We start from the raw sequence: 12,080 nt of genomic DNA, 5'->3' as shown, positions 1-12,080 counted from the left end.
ACTCATTCCATATATCCTGACTGCCAAAAGACAACTTTCTTATCATCCACAAAATTTAAATTTGCCCCTGACAAAATTGTTGTTGCATAAAGAAACTATAAAACATGTTATGAGTGCTGTTATTGTTGTTCTTATTACAATGAATATTAATGGTGATGGTGAAAATTATGTCTTTACTCTCAAAATTGCTCTACTTAATATTAAGAAGAAAAAAATATTCTGCTGCAGTGTTTTTCTTTATACTCTACAGTTTTGGCAGACAATATCTGCCATATTTTTGTATCAGCCATCTGAAATAACTGCTTGCTGACTGCTAGAATGATTACAACATAAATGCTTTGGTGCTTGTCAAGAAAATTCCACAGAAATGAATTTTTCCATGAACTGTTTCTTGCCTCCTCCCAATTTATTAATGGTGTGAGATAATAGCTGCTCAGCAATATATATATATTTTTTTCCTGTACAAATTTAAAGTCATCTTTGATGTTTCAAGATGATGCTTCCAGTGTTTTGAGTTTGGTTTCTTTTATTATTATTATTATTATTATTATCATCATCATCATCATCATCATCATTTTTGTAATGAACAACACTTCTGTCATCATTTGTCTCAAACGCAGATTACTGGACTAACTCACGCATTGCATGCATATGACTATGATTTTTCAGGAGAAATGTGGCTGTTCCGTGTGTCCTAGGAAGAGAGTTGTGAGTTCTCACCCTGTATTATGCATTACTCAGGAAGAATTAGCAAAGAGCTCTTTCTATGCCTCTGGAGAAACACAAAGCAGCTGTAGTAGAGCTAAGGGTCTAGACAGCTGATCTCACTGAGGATGGAGGATGGTCAGCACAACAGAGGAAATGTTCGATAGCTTGTCAATTCGTGACCCTAAGGTCTAAGAGGCTTCCATTTCCTCAAATGCTGATCCCATTAATATGAATGGTTGAACTTCATTTGACATCAGCTAGTCCTGAGTTTGAGTGCAAGTACATTATTCCCTGTGCCATTAATGCAAGTCACATACTCCAGCTGACAGACAAGAGAAAAAGTTTCCAGTAGTCTTTGCTGTTTTGCTTTTGCAATATCTGCGAAAATGAATAACTGGTTTATTCCTCTGTAACTGTTTACTACACTTAAGTATCTTCAAGATATCTGATTCCACTTTTTACTCACTTCAGGTTCACCTAAAATTGTGACTAAGTACATCTAGCAACATCTTTCCCAGCTTTGACATTTGATTGATAATCACAGTATCATTTTATTTAGAAGGGACCATTAAGAGTCATCTAATCCAACTCCCCTGCAATGAACAGGGACACCTACAGCTAAATCAGATTGCTCAGAGTCCCATCCAACCTGACCTTGAATGTCCCCAGAGATGGGACATCCACCACCTCTCTGGACAACCTGTTCCAGTGCTGCAACACTCTTACTGTAAAAACTTTTTCTTACATCCAATTGAAATCTCCCCTGATCTAGTTGGAAACCACTACCCTTTGTCCTGCTAATGAGTCCATCCTCTTCTTTTCTATATCTCCCCTTCAGATATTGAAAGATCAGTTATCAGGTCTCGCCAGAGCCTTCTTTTCTCCAGGCTGTCAACAGCCTTAGCTTTCTTAGCCTGTTCTCACAGGAGAAGTGTTCCGTCACTTGGATCGTTTTTGTGGCACTCCTCCAAATGTGCTCCAACAGGTCCATGTTTCTCCTATGCTGAGGATTCCACATTTAGAAAGACTCAATGGCATATGTGCTAGTTATTGCATATTTAGTATTGAACATAGTAAAGGTATTATACACTTTATAAACTACATCTTACAATTATTTTATTTGTCCCCAAGCACAGGGATTTCAGTTGTGCATTGTAGCTCCTGTAGGGGAGATTCAGGCTGGACATTAGGAGGTATTACTTTTCAGAAAGGGTGGTCAGGCACTGGAATGGACTGCCCAGGGAGGTGGTGGAATCACCGACCCTGGGGGTGTTCAAGGAAAGGATGGATGTTGTGTTGAGGGACATGGTTTAGTAGGAGCTATTGGGAATAGGTGAACGGTTGGACTGGGTGATCTTTCAGGTCTTTTCCAACCTTGATGATTCTATGATTCTATGATTCCTAAAGAAGATCAAGGAATAATTTTTCTGACAGGTTATCATTGTCCTCCTTATTGCCGAGGTGGTTGCCTCTTAGATTGCTAAAAGATCCATGGACCAATTTTTCTTTTGAATAGTCAATATTTAGGTTTTATGATGTTTTATTCTTACTCATCCTGTTTTGTTTTTGTTTGTTTTTCATTTTTTTTGCTTGTTGGTTGTTTTTTTTTAATGAAGAAATTGCCCTTCATAGGACAAGTCTATGTATGGTTTTTGTGTAATGCATGTTAGTACGCAGTTATATCTGTATGCTCCAGATGCAGCTATCACTCTGTAAATCTGTCACTGAAGGATTTTGTTTTAAATTGTGCCTGGCTTTGTTTTCAGATGCCTCTGAATTCCACTCTGTGTTGAGTCACAGCTGTGAAAAGAGAAACCTACTTCTTTAATTCAAAGGGTCAGCAGTTTAAAAGCACTAAAGCCCGGTGAGGAATAGCTTAAGATAGTTAATCATGATGATCCCGAGAGATTTAGTAAACTTGCATAGGGCTCGTCTGAGATAAAGAGTCCTGGATATCTTCAAGTTTTGGTTTCTTTGCAAAGTGCCTATTTTACCAGGGAATGGGATCCTCTATAGAACAAGCACCTGTGGTGGATGTTTTCCACCTGCTCATCTGTGGCTATGGAAACACAACTTAATCTTCACCACATCCCCTTTCTAGCTAAGCTGGCATGGACGCCAAATCCTTTCTAGTCATTTTTCTCCCCACACCCTTAACAAGCATTTAGAGTACTAACTACAGTGGCCTCCCCTTCTTGATCCATCTGGCAGATAACAGACTGACAGGAAAGACTTGCTGATGTGAACAGGAAAAAAAGATCAGGCTGGAATACGTAGTTGATTTTCTCTTTTTTTTGGTTTTGTCTGGGTGTCACCGGTCCATTCAGTGTTATTTCTCAATCAGCTTCTTCTTGTTCCAGAGGGAATATAAAAAGAAATCCCCTTCTTATTTGTTCAGGGCAGACAAAAGCATTATCTCAAATACAGTGTCAATGATTGTGACACTTGATTATGGTGGATAATTCTCATGAGATAGGCAAGACAAGATTGGCTGTACAATATCTGGCACTCCTGGATTAAATTATACTGTTAATATGGTTTCTATACCCATTCTGTGTGCATACTTTACTCATCTTGTGCACATTTTGGATTAGTACACTCTTTGCTAGGTGAAGAATTGGCTGAAGGTCTGGGCCCAGAGAGTGCTGACAAATTGAGTTAAATCCAACAGTCATGAGTGGTGTTTGCCAGGGATTGGTGCTGGGGCCTGTCGTCTTCAGTATCTTTATTGATGACCCGAATGAGAGCATTGAGCGCACCCTCAGTAAGTTTGCAGATGGCACCATGTTGGGAGGAAGTGTCAATCTCTCTGGAAGTGGGAAGGCGCTAAAGAGCTGGACAAACTGGATTATTGGGCTGAACCCAATGGGAGGAAGTTCAGCAAGACCAGGTGCCAGGGAGTGGCCACAACCCCAGGTAACACTAGAGGCTTGGGTCAGAGTGGCTGGAAGACTGCGTAGAGGAAACAGACCTGGATATAATGGTCAGTGCTGGGCTAATCATGAGCTAGCAGTGTGTCCAGGTGGCCAAGAAGACCAATGGCATCTTGGCTTGTATCAGAAACAGTGTTGCAAGCAGGAGCATGGAAGTGATCATCCCCATGTACTCAGCACTGGTGAGTGCTCACCTTGAGTATTGTGTTCAGTTTTGGGCCCCTCACTAGAGGAAAGACATCAAGGCCCTGGAGCATGTGTAGAGAAGGGCAACAAAGCCGAGAAGGGTCTGGAGCACAAGTCTTATGAGGAGCTGCTGAGGGAACTGTGGTGGTTTAGCCTGGAGAGGAGAGGGCTCAGGGAAGATCTAATTGCTCTCTACAGCTGCCTAAAAGGAGGCTGTGACAAGGTGGGGATTGGGCTCTTCTTCCATGTAACTAGCAATAGGATGAGAGAGAATGGTCTCAAGTTGCGCCAGAGGGGATTTAGTGGTTGTACTGAGGGACATGGTTTAGTGGGAAATATTGGTGACACGAAGATGTTTGGGCTGGAGTATATTAGATCTTACAGGTCTTTTTCAACTTCGGTGATTTACACCCTATCTCTTTTCATATGAATTTTTTGGTTTTGACACCTCCCCTATAAACAACTGGTTAGCTTTCTAAAAAGCATTGCTGTTTTTCAGTTAAGTATTGAATAATCTATGCTATCTGTGTCCTCACTTTATCCTCACGAGACAAAGGAAAGTTATGGTTTTAAACCAAAGTGGAAATAGTTCAGTGTTGAATGGAGGTGGTGATGCCTGAATTCTTGTTTTCTTTCTTTGTATGGCTGCTTCAGATTCCAGGAACTGTTGTGCTAGAACACTTCACAAAGCAGCTTAAAAATAGACCACTAAAACAACTCTCTTGAACCAAGTACAAATTGACTTCTGCTGCAATACAAGCAGAAACTTCTCTGAGGCTCTGGTAGCAGTATGTTCTAACCCTTGAAAATAGTCAAGTTGGTTAGCAGGGAATATCTAGGGTTGTTAAATCTTTGATAATGATGTCAGGACTCACTCTGGGTGTGTCTTCATTCTTACCCAGCTCTGTGAAATTCTTGTTTGTGGAAAATCAAAGTGTGATTGCTTGTTATTTTCTGCAGTTTGCACAAGGGCTTAAATCAAGAATGAAACACTGGAAGTGGTCACTGATGTCACACAGGAATTTCAGCCAGCAGTCTGTAGTCTCTGGTGAGAAGGGTGGCCGGGTGACTAAGGCACTGCCTGGATGTCTGAGGGGATGTGGTACTTGTACTAACTGCCAGCGTGACCTTCTGCAAGTGATGTCATCTCCTATCATACCATTAAAGAAAAATCAATTATCTCATAATGGCGAGGATAGAGGAGAGACAATAGAGACATTAAAGCTTTTAAACTACTCAGGTGCTGTGTTGATGAGCACTCAGGGGAGACACATCAAGAGGAATAGGTCTACATTAAATTAGGACACAATTAATTGTGTAAGCTTGCAAATGGGATGTGTAATAGCATCTCTGCTGCCTCTCTGTCACATAATCTCCAAACGTAAATGAAATAAAACATTTAAAAGTTAAAAAAAAAAAAAAAGCAAGAAAGCAAATACATTCAGCCTACCAATATAATAACTAGATTAATGTGCCAACACAGACTACTGCACAGCCATGTACATGTTCAGCTGAATATTGTTTTACACATTGGCTGCACAAAGTGTTGATACAAAATTAGTTGGACAAGCAACATAAAAAAGATTCCTCCAAAAGAGTTCAAGTATATGACCATGAATTATTAAATCAAAATCTGTTGGAAATGTAAATTAAAATCCTTCCGGCATGTCTCTCTCTGTACTGCAGTTTATATATAAAGCCCAGCAAACTATGCTGTACAAAGTTCACTGACAGTGCATCAAGTAATGAGGCCATATGTTGATGGAAGGAATTGCATGAAAATATGCCATTGGAGAACATATTTGATCAAAGGCCAGCTGTCACATGAAATGCACTTTTTTTTTTTTTTTTTTAACTATTGGTAAACTTTAATAACCTGAATTCTTTTCAAAACTACCAGATTAGACAGCTGACAATGACCTAAGTAATACTGGTGGCTAATGAATTCCTATCAGAATTAATTCAGTAAAAACAAATTCTGAAAATGGATAACTGCACTGAGGCAAACTCAGTTACCTATCTTTAATATTTGTAACATTCTAGTTATCTCTAAGACTCCTATGGACTACTTTTAGATGCAGCTGGGATGTCTGTGACTGCCTACAAACATTTAAGCAAAATTCCAACAATAATTGGCAGTAAATTTCTGCTTACATCAGATAAATCTAGTGACAATTTTAGCACAGTGTTTCCTGTGACATGAAATAAACATTATAAATTTATATTTTTAATGTGTTTTTTTTTTATTACTTTAAACTTTTTTGTTTTTGTTTTTAGTGGGTTCTGTGGGGTTGTGATTGCATGAATCTGCTAAGTGTCTGCAGGCAGGGCAAGCAATATACGGTTGTATAACATACAGCTCATGGAGCCATGTAAAAGCTGGAGCTGGCTTTAGATTTGAAGTGCTTGAATCAAGGACAGAAAAGCCCTACATACTTACATCTATATATATCCATGTAATCAGCCCATGGGCTATACCGTTCCAGAGAATGGACTGTTTGCTACTGTATGACACCTAGAATTGAGGCTGAATTTCTTTCATAAGAAGTTTCACTAGTGAGCTTTGTTATCTTCCTGTCAATCTGGGCTTTTCACAAGCATGCAAGATATATGGTAGGGCAAGTTCCCATGCAAGTAAATGATTTGTAAAATAACCCATTGCCCCTAATTACTGATGACTCCCAGAATACCAGCAAGCCCAGACCTCCAGCAACTGAACCGTCACTGCTGGAGGATTCCTGCTCCACCCCTGCAGACATTGGCAGGTCTCCTATGAAAGGAGGTACAGAGACAGTTTTTCCATAGGAAAACACTCTAAGAAGGATTTCTGGAGGTGAAAAAGAGACTGTAATCCTTTCCTTTGAGTTGGCTATTTTAGATGTATGCTTCTTCCAGCAAAATAATGGTAGTTGCAGGTCAGTGGTTTAGCTGGCTTAACATTGCTGCCTGGGGTTAATTCAGGTTTTCACAGTACAAATGCAATCTGTTAGTGTTTAAATGTCCAGGCGGGTCTCCCTGAAATGAGCATTGCTTTTCTCTGATGGACACTGTGACACTTTTCTGGCTTTTCAGTATTTTCTCAATAGCAAGCCAAGGCTGTTCCACAGGCAAAGCTTTCTGTGTGCCCACTCTCCCTGTCTACTTCATTCAGAGCCAATCCACCCCAAGTGCTGTAGGTGGTGACAGACATTTTAGAGGAAAATTCTCTGGGCTTCTTCAAAAACCTGCAAACATCACGGTACTTGGCAGGATGTGGCTTCCATCTAGTCTACCTTTTTGTTAAATGTCTGAAGGAATTTTTGTCGAACTGCCTTTTCCTTTTCTTGGATACCCAAATTACAAACCCCATTGTAAAACTGTTTTTCATGGTGTGAGAGGTTTTTTGGTCTGCTGGGGAAGCATGCTGCACTTAAAATAATGCATCACTGAGGTTTGGTGAAGGATTCCTTTTGATTCTTATGTGTGTTGTTAAATTGTGCTTTACACTGCTTTCCTCTTTGGCTTGTGTTTTCTTTAATAATGATATGTGTAGGGTGTTCTCTCAAAAAAAGAGCCCATGGGAAGCTATTATGATAGGCATCATATCTGAAGCCACTGCTCTTTTCACACACACACACAAAAAAGAAAAGAAATAGAAAATAAAGCATCTGAGGTGTAAACGCAGCTATCAGCTACCATTAGAGTGAATACCATGTATGGAGGCTTTACTTCCACACCCTTCTGGACACTTTGTTCTAATCTGCCTGTCTCCTCATTGCAATACTGCAGTATTATTATCAGATGACAAGTTGCTGTCCATCCCATTCCCTTTACTAGATAACAGAGTAAAACGTAAAACAATTGATCTGATTTTTTATCTTTTTTTTTTTTTTTTTTTTTTTCAAGGAGTCACAATATACAAAGAATTAGGGTTAGAGAGTAGCATTTGTTTTATTATCAATTCATTACTTGTCCAGAAGACACAATGCCTGAGATAATGCTTCTCAGAATCACTGTTTTAAATGATATATGACATATCTATGTGCATTGCTATCTATCAGTCTCATTCTGAAAGGATTACTTCTGTAAGCCTACGTGAAATCTTTGGGTGTAATCATGACCCCACTGACATTGACCTGCAAAGTATTCCTGTATTTTCTGAGGATAAAGTGCTCATTTCCTATACATATAATTTTAAGTGCCCTGTAGTAAAGTTCAGGGTCAGATGAGCCCTTCGAAGCAGAGTGACACAAACCATTCTATTAAGGTTACCCATTCGTAGCAGTTTTTATCTCCTAAGAGCCTACACGCCTTTTGTAAATGCTTCCATCAGCAGACTAGCTTCACTTAGCCCTATATTCAGAAAAATGAAGAAAAACAAAAAAATATATAATGATTGCCTTCAATCTTTGTCACTTTTTCAGTTTCCATTTTTAATCTAGCTTCAGATTATTTCTATCTTAATAAATTAAAATTTTAACATAACCCTTAGACATATTTTGCACCATTGGAGAAATGTATGTATTGTCATGGTTTTGAGCGATTAGAATAGTTTTTGAGATTTTTATTTTATTTATTTATTTATTTATTTATTGTCACCTCTTCATTCCTTCACTTTCATCCTTCTTGTTTCTCAGTCCCTTAATGATATTTAGCATTACTAGGCTCTTGTTGTGTGGGAATGAGAGCAGTGATTTTTCTTGTTTTCTGAGTTACTGGTGTTGAATGGATAGGGTATAAATCCTGTAAGGAGCTCAGTAAAGATAAAGCCTGTAAAGATTTGTAAAACTCATTATGATCTGGATTGTGGAGTTGGACTAGATGATCTCAGAGTCTTTTCCAACCTTAACTGTTATATGATTCTGTGGTCATTACGATTCACTGGGTCTTTAACAATATTAAGGTCTACTTTATGACAAAACCTTATCTAAACCAGGTATACTAAAAACCGTGATTAAAAAAAAATAAAAATAAAAATAAAAGTCACCCACTGTAGGCTAGTTTTTGATTGTACAAGTGTCTTTTTATTCAGGAATTATTGCTATTTTCAGGAAGTGATGTGATTTCAATCACTTTTTGGAAAAAGTATTTTTCTTAATCCTGGAAGAGAACATTCACTGCACTATAAGCAGCACAAAAGCTACTTAATAGATGAGAAAATAGTGATGAATAAAGCTGTTTACCAGTTCTTGGATGGAGTTAGCTTTAAGCTGAGTTTTCACAATGAAGAGAAAAGCCTCTTCTGCCAAATAATATATCAACAGACAGTCTATCTTAAGTGTGCAAGAGCAAAGTTACATTGTGTTCTGGATCAATGTCATCTTTGTTATTTGAAAAGCAAGTTCAGGATTTTCAGTCAGTACTTTTTGTCTCTTTTATTTAGTGAATTATTAATCTGACTCATGTATGTTTGTAGTTTTCTGCCTTACTAACAAAGAATGCTCAATATCAAGCCTGTAATTATAATACAGTTTTGAAGTACAAGGTACATAGCCATACTAATATTCTTCCTGCAAACATGCAATAGCTTACAGGTAAGATATATGCAAGAAAATTCATAGGAAAGAACTTTATATATTTGTAGTTAAAATTTGTAGTCAAATATGCATTCATGCGAATAGATAATATATCTTTCAATGCATTTGAATTGCAGATGAATTCTTTTTGTTTCTTTGTGCAGCTAATAAGCTTTAAATCCTTTAAAGCAATATGTCTAGCAGTGCACTCATGCTATGTGGTTAATGGTGACAAGGAACATCTTTCATTCTCTTCTCACTCCATAAAGAAATAAAATGCAAAAAATCTTGGACAAGGATAGCTGAGGAGAAGAAGAAAAAGCATGAGTATCAAGGGTTATACGTAAGTCACTCCAGAAGTAATGCCTTCTATTTATGTCAATGGAAATTACAGCAGATACAAAGAGCACAATAGCAGTATTTGATAGTTTGGGCAAATTCTCAGCTACAAAACACTATTTTTCAACACAGTCATCATCGTTAGCTATGCATTTTTGCCAGCTACGAACAACAGCCCTCCTGTTGCACCTATAAAAATCAGCACCAGCAGAGATGACCTACTATTGCTGTTGCTGCTGCTGAAATGCACCACCCACTGCCTCACTGTGTTCACATCCATTGTTTGGTCTTCATAAACATTTAGCAAGTGGTGATAAATTGCAAGTGCAATTTTCTTCTGCATAGAGGGATTTAGTGACACACCTTTTCTTCATACATACTGCCTCTTTGCTGCCATCTGTCACATAGCAATACAAGGTAACAGAATTTTGTTGGAAAGGTTCAAGCTCTGCTGCCATACCACCAATACCCACTTCTGACATTGTGCATCCACATAATAAAATAGGAGGCATTACTTTGGGAGCAGCCTTTGGAATTTACATATTCAAATTAAATCACCTTCGTCACCTTCGTCATTAGCCTAATTTTAAATTGATAGTGATTATCAGATGTATTTCTATTCTATTATTACTTTTTATAAACAACATGAGCCAACTCAAAGACTGGTCTAAATTTTCAGTGGCTATTTGCAATTTTTAATGTTGCTCTTAGATTTAGCATACAATTTGACTAATTGTGTTTGCTGCAGGCTGTTTTCATCATTCTCTTCAGTGGAGTACAAAATGCCAAATTTTAAAATGGCCATGGAAAACTAGCATGAGAAACAGGTTTTAAATAATCCTCCAGTCCAGGAGAGGTTTTTGTTGCAGAATTCAACTGGGTTACAAAAACTACTGTTAAAAAAAGATGTGTATTTGAGGATAGGTCACAATCGTTTCAGTTCTAGATTTCATGATGCCATGGGAGGTCAAACATCTTCCCAGTATTTGTGAATACAAGATTTTGCATTCAGATAGGTTTAGCTGAACAAATGAAAAAAAACCTCCCATGAATGCAAAGCTTCCTACTGGTTGTGTATTTGAGAAGTCTGAAGAGCTCTGTTTATTGTAACAAAGGGCCTGGAATAAATTATGTTTAGTAAATTGGCTCCAGGTTTTCCTCTTTCAGACAGTAGCTTCAGAGCAATCTGTTTTAGAGGCTCCACTAAATCTGACCAATTGCAAAGAGGTGACACCTCATTTCGCAGACGTGACATCACATGTGCCAGTTGCGTCCAGCTGCCTCTCTCTGGCAAAGATGGCAGGACACCAGCAAATCCACATTTTGTCTTTTTGGCAGTTTTCACCCATGCTTGATGTGAATTAATGGGTTCCACAGGGAGGTCCAGGAAGGATGGAGCCTGGCCCTTGGCCCTCTTCAACCAGGCACCTCCCAGTCCTGCATGGGGCAAATAATAGCTCCTTTCTTCTGGTGGAAATACCCCAATCCCACAGAATGTGTACATAGCTTCCTTCCTTAGCTGGTCTTGCAGGTGATAATTAACACAGTGGAGAAATTTCCTAGCTGAAGCCAAGGTGGGAAAGCAGCTTTGGCTTCAGACTTTTTCTCTGAGTTCATTTGCCTTATTTATGTTGGGTCTGATCGTTTTGAGGAAGTTTTGCAGCATGTTGATGCCTAACAGAAATATTTAACTAAAGGAAACAATTTTTCGTCCTTGGACAAAACTCCTACTTGAGCAGAGGAAAAGAAGGAAGTTAGATTAGCTTTTAGGTTTTGTATTTTATTTCTGTTCTCGGGCTTGATTATTTTGGAGCAGCATGACCATACCTCCTTTGAGCTCAGGGCACTGATTGACATTACATATGTTACAGAGAGGAAGGGTACTTCCTGAAGATTAGTGGCCAGTTAGTTGTTCTGAAGTTCATTAACCTGAGCTAGTCATTAGACTGTTGGAAGGATTCTGTGTGGAAGCTGGAATTGTATTAGAAGATCATCATAAACTAAAAATATATGTGACAATCTGGATGGATTGCTGTGAGTCTAGAAGATGGTTGGCTCAAGCTCACAGAGCAGCTGCCTTCAGTGTAGACTAAACGCCATGTGTCAGGAATTAAAGCAAATGTTTCTTCACAGACACTGTTCAACTAAAAAGGGGGGGGGGGGGAGAAAAAGAAGAAAAAGAAAAAAAAAAAATTTCCATTAGCAGAACACTGAATGAAAAAGTGAATTTCCCTATGACCAAAAGGCCAAATGCAGTCTCCAACCAAACAGTACAGTGTGTTTGGTCAACAACTTTTTTCTACAAATGGCTTTTTTTTTTTTTTTTTTTTTTTTTACTTCATTGTATTTCGTCTTGAAAAGATGAGCCCCAAATTCTCTGGTGTGACTCCTGTTGGCTGCGACCCAAACCCCCAAGCCA

At 38.6% G+C, this 12,080-nt stretch overlaps 1 protein-coding gene across 5 annotated transcripts in view; it reads left to right on the top strand.

Moving 5' to 3' along the window:
• SEMA3D (semaphorin 3D) overlaps positions 1-12,080 on the top strand; it is a 143,910-nt gene that overhangs the window by 31,509 nt on the left and 100,321 nt on the right. The gene's annotated exons all lie outside the window — the stretch shown is intronic.

The sequence above is a fragment of the Tympanuchus pallidicinctus genome, unplaced genomic scaffold, assembly GCF_026119805.1.
Source record: "Tympanuchus pallidicinctus isolate F22 unplaced genomic scaffold, pur_lepc_1.0 scaffold19, whole genome shotgun sequence".
Classification (NCBI taxonomy): Eukaryota; Metazoa; Chordata; class Aves; order Galliformes; family Phasianidae; genus Tympanuchus; species Tympanuchus pallidicinctus.
This window is presented reverse-complemented; position numbering and strand designations above follow the sequence as displayed.